Source organism: Lactuca sativa, chromosome 3 (assembly GCF_002870075.4).
Source record: "Lactuca sativa cultivar Salinas chromosome 3, Lsat_Salinas_v11, whole genome shotgun sequence".
NCBI classification, from domain to species: domain Eukaryota; kingdom Viridiplantae; phylum Streptophyta; class Magnoliopsida; order Asterales; family Asteraceae; genus Lactuca; species Lactuca sativa.
In genome coordinates, this window is record NC_056625.2 from 107,832,752 (window position 1) to 107,838,751 (window position 6,000).

A 6,000-nucleotide genomic window follows, 5' to 3' on the forward strand; every position below is an offset into this window, starting at 1 on the left:
AAGGTTCTATAGGGTGATGGAGGCTGGAAATGAAGCCCTAAATCCGAGATTATGGTAGTTTAAATACGAAGGAAACCCCAAAAGATCATGGGCTTGGGCTGCAGCTATAGTCACATCATGACTATACTTATGTCACTTCCTGGCATCCTTCCGGATATGCATTCTCATTTTGGCACGTCACGTCGTGACCTCCCTATGTTCACGTCGTGACACATGGTTTTTTTCTAAAAACCATGTCTTTGACTCCTTTATGTCCTACACTGATCCAATCTGGAAGACGGGTGTTACAATACGGACAATGTGCTTTCGATAGTACAGAACCATACTACATTCAACACTTATCCGTATTTTTCCTAGGAATCATCCTAAAGTTCTATGTCACTACATTCGACCACAGTTAGGTGCACTAACACGCAAAAAAATGCTCAAAAAAGCGATAAGCTACACCTCCTAGATTCTCACTCTAGGATTCTCCTTGACCACACTCCTACATTACCAAAAGTCTCTACTAACACTGTTGGTTACCTCATATATGCAAACCGTACATAATACAAAATCAAATAGACATTCGAATAAATGATTCAACCCTAAGCCCACAACCAAACAAGTAACAAGAAGTAAGACTAAAGCAAGCATTCTAAGACTATACAATCCTAATCATGTACAATTGTAAAGCATACACTTAGTAATTAACATTATCTGTCTAAACTTCTAGTAACACCTAACAAGCAAATCCCTAGGATACAAGAAACCATACATATCAGGAAATTCTAACATGCAATTCCTTAAGAGATCGTTAGCCTATCCACTATCATTCATTTCTAATAGTCTACATATTAGCAGATATATGCAATAAACATGGATATTTTGTGAATCAGTTTCCTTTTCAAGCTTCGGTTGACTGTATACATTACATCTTCTCTGTTAAAACTAAAGTCGAGTCAGAGATCCATGTTCATGGTCACATGCCAACAATCAGATAAGAACATGACAACAAACCAAGTCCATGTCTTTAACCCAACTATTTTCCTAAAATTCTTTTTGAAAATGTTTATGAAAATTATTAGATCCTAGTTTCAGTTTGGAATCAGACAAATATTTATCCAAATCCCTCAAACTATGGCTCTAATACCAACTTGTAATGTCCCAATTTTCATAATAAATTTTCATTTTTAAACTACAATAAACACATATTTTCCAGTGTTGTAAAAATCGGCCTAAGTGCTAGGTGGCATCATACTGTCTACGACTAATACTAGTCGGTTCAGTTAGGAGAAGTCGGTCCTAAGCGGATGTAGGTGGCTATAGGCAGTCCTAAGCGGTCTAAGCCAGTAAAAAAGTCAAATAGTCAAAATTTTCAAAAAAAAATCCTTGATTAGTCAAATTTATGACATTGGGTGTCTAAATGATGATGATTGATTACTAAAACTGTTAAAAAGATCCCCAATTAATCTAAAAAAATTATATATGATGATTTAAATATTTAGACGACTGAATATGTAAAAATTGTATGGTTATTTAATTATTTTGTTAGGATATAGATAATATTTATATTTTAAAAAAGAAATTTATTTACAATTAAGGGTCTCCGCCTAGGCACCGATTAATCTCCGCCTAGACCGATTAATCCTTTAACCCCCATTGTCTGTACAACCACCGCCTAACGACTTTTACAACCTTGATATTTTCTTAAGATATGTTGTCACACCCCCGAACCAGATGGCGGAAACGTCCGAGGGCTAGTGTGACTATCAATTGAAATATCATCACAATGAATATACATGAACAACACATACATCACCAACATTACATAGTACAACTGTCATTGTTCACATCAAGTACATTGCTTAAATATTACATATCCATAGCATAAATTATTTGAGAGTCACAAAACATAACATCCTAATACACTTGGTAACTTTCTCCAGCTTATCTATTACCCGAGAATACAAGTTGTTTTGAAAACGGTCAACATATATAATGTTGATGAGTTCATAAGCATGTTTGACATAAAATGGTTTGTATTGTTTGTAAAACCCAGAAAATCTGATATTTTCTGTAACCAAAGTTGTTTACAAAAAAGATATGATGATCCCATAAGTATATATGTATGTGATTTCAAAACATGTAAGAATGAATGAATTTCATAATTGTTCGTTGTATTGTAGTTATTGTATGTAGAAGTGAGTAATGTCGTTCCCCGGAAAACCCGATGTTTTCCAATTTAAATAGTATGATAGTTTTGTATTATTGTATAAATCACTTTGCATCGTCACAGTGTATGAATATGATTTCCCATGAATGATAATATGGTAATGGATCTCTATATGAGTCGTTATAACCATGCATAATAATGACTATTTCGCCTGTCTTGGCATTTCTACAAACGCCGGGTTTGAATTAAGATTTTGTCACCCTAGACTGGCCGAGTCTAACTGTAGCGAATAGCTCAGGTGTGTGGGAGTCACCCCCGTATAGATCTATACTCAAACTCTCTCCTCCTTCCAGGAGACTCTGGTTATAACTACAGGCTACGACCGACACTTATTGGTGCCAATCGATAATTCTCATTAAATCCCTATTATTACCCCATGAATTTGAATAACATTGATTACAACCCGTTTGATGTTTACATGAATATGAATAAAGCCTAACAAACACGAAAAAGGACAACTATGGCCCACTAATCATGTATGTTATTACAGACTGACAAATATGCGACGGACACGTTAGCCCGTTAAGCATATAATTGATTTGGACCATACTAGCAATGCCAATGGGCCACTAAGGCCCAATTCCATTTAAAGCCATTGAGGGTCCATTAGACATGTAATTGGGCCATCGGAAGCCCAATAAACATGTATCATTTATGTTGGGCTCAATAGTCATGTTAATGGGTCACGAAGGCCCAATAAGCATGATTAGAAGTATTAAAGCCCAACCGGTATAATGTTTAATTTTTTTGTATAGTATTAATGTCGCAAGGTTTGTTTCACACGGATTGTTAAAATTGAAATGTCATCACATTCGCCAAATTATTTTATAACGATATTTAGATTTATAAAAAAAATATAAATATTTTTGTATTTAAATCCATAAGTTATTAAAATTATGTATTTTTGACCCAGTTATTTTAATATTAACATAATTGACCCAGAAATAATTGTTTGACCAATTCGGCCCTTTTCTAGTAAAAAGGACAAATTTTTACCCCTTTTTATGAAAAATGACATTTTAGGTCCTTAGATTATGTTTCTTGACATTTTCGGCCCAAACACTCATTTAAATCATGTTTTCAGCCCAAAATAAGGTTTTAGACAATTTCAGCCCTTTAATTAAAAAGATTTACACTTGTAGTCCAAATTTTCACAATTTTTACAATTTAAGCCCAAAATCCAAAAAAAACTTTGCAATTTTAGTCCTATTTGGTAAGAAAGACATTTTCAACCCCTGAACGTTTTTTATTTATGTTTTTAACTCATATTTTGATATACTTGCAATTTCAGTCCCTTAAGTTTCATATTTTTCGCAAATTGGGCCTAAAAGCCGAAAAGTACAAACTTTAGCCCATCAGGCTAAAATTTACACTTTTAGTCCTTTAAAAACCGTGATTTTCATAATAACTCATATTTTAAGTGATTTGACCCTTTTGACCCTTATAAAAACCGTGAATGACATCATTTCCTCCATCTTTTGCATATTTGTCAAAATTGGTTCATAAATAGAATTTGTGTTTTATTTTACTTAGTTTGAACTTGTATAATACTTTTGCCTTGATAATAATATGTATAAGATATCTTAGGTCACATATTTCCTTAACAAGGTTATGAATCTCGAATAGATCAAGTTTCTAACACATATTCATCAAATAAATTCAAGAAATCACACATATCATACAAAAAGACATGGATCTACACATTTTACTTGTATTCTCCCCCATAAATCATGTAAAAACCAAAAATAAGGGGTGCGAACTCACCTTGCTTAGTTGTTCTCAGTTTGAAGAAGAATTGGAAGAGGTTGAGGTGATTCTCGGCCCTAGCTAGTTTCTTGAGAGGTCTTTGGGCTTAGATGGGTTCTAAGAAGCATGATCACGAATTTGCATGAGTTAAGATGAGATTTTTGATGAAATATAGAAGTTAAGACATGGATTCAAGTAAAGAATTACCAAGATTGATGATATTAATTGAAAAACGCCTTGAAAACACACACCAATGCTCGAAAATTTAGAGAAAAGGGAAGAGTTCTTGAGAGTTTTCTTGTAATAGTTTGATCAAAATGAAAATGGTGGCGGTGTGTGGTGCTCTCGGTCGTAGATAAGGAGAGAGAGGGGGGGGATGAGCTTGCCTTGATACATGAACTTGGCATTGATATCCAAGATGTAATAATTAGGTGTCTAATTCTCCTTAATTAATATCTTTCTCTTATATATATATATATATATATATATATATATATATATATATATATATATATATATATATATATATATATATATGGCCGAGAATGGGTTTAAGGAAAAGAGTATTGAATTAGTTTGGCCCATTCTTGTTCTTGTTTTGAAAACATGAAGCCCATTAAGAAGGTTTTCGGCCCATTGGGCCTTTAAGATAGTTTACGAACCAAAAAGAATAAAAGAATGGGTTTATGGTCCATTAGGGCTAATTAGATTTGTTATGGCCCAACGAGGCCCATTGAATGTAAGCTAATCCATTTTAAGCCCATTATGGCCCAAAATGTTAAGTTTCATGAAAATGGGTCCAATTAGAGACCATTTAAGAGTTCTAACCCAAAATAGTCAAATTGGAGGCTTATTGGTCCATTAGGCCCAATAAGAAAATCCTAGTCCAAAATGGACTTAAACCGGGATTTTTAGGGTTTCCAATCTTTTGTTGACAATTTGAAGTGTTTGCATAGAGTGTTTGATGGAATTTTGTTGTCATTGAATAAACATCATGCATCTTTTCAAGTTTTAGTCACAAATGTCATCATTGTTAATGTTTACAAAAACATTAGAATTCCTAGTTGTGACATCATCCCTCCGTTAGAGGGAATTTCGTCCCGAAATTCTTTTCAAACTAGGTATGAGAATGCGAGAATAGGTGAGGGTACTTTTGCTTCATCTGGTCTTCGCGTTCCCATGTGAATTCCGGCCCACATTTTGTGTTCCACCAAACTTTCACAATTGGAATGCGACTTTGCTTAGTACGCTTCACTTCTCTGCCCATGATTTCGACTGGTTCCTCTATGAACAGGAGATTCTTATTGATTTCGATTTCTTCCAAAGGAATGATGAGAGTTTCGTAAGATAAGCACTTCTTCAAATTGGAAACATGGAACACAGGGTGTACACTGCTGAGCTCGGCAGGTAGCTGCAGTCTATAAGCCACTGGACCGATTCGGGCAAGAATCTCGAATGATCCAATGTATTGTGGGTTTAGTTTTCCCCGTTTTCCGAAACGAATCACCCCTTTCCAGGAGAGACCTTTAACAAAATCCGATCCCCGACTTGAAATTCCAAGGGATTTCGCCGTTTATCAACGTAGCTCTTCTGTCGGTCTCGTGATGCTTGTAGTCGAGCTCTGATTTGAACTATCTTCTCTGTCGTTTCGCGTATGATTTCTGGTCCTGTTAATGCATTGTTTGGTGTCTGTCCTCTTGCTAGCTGAGTGTCACCTACCTCAACCCAACACAACGGTGATCTACATTTATGCCCATATAATGCTTCAAAAAGAGCAACTTTGATGCTTGAGTGATATCTGTTGTTATACGAAAACTCAATTAAATGCAAGTGGGTATCCCATGACCTTCCAAAGTCTATCACACATGCGCGAAGCATATCTTCAAGCGTTTGAATGGTTCGCTCACTTTGACCATCCGTTTGTTGGTGGTAGGCAGTGCTCATGTCGAGTTGTGTTCCCATAGCTTTCTGAAGCGATTTCCAGAAGCGTGAAGTGAATCTACTATCTCGATCTGAGATGATAGATATTGGTACTCCAT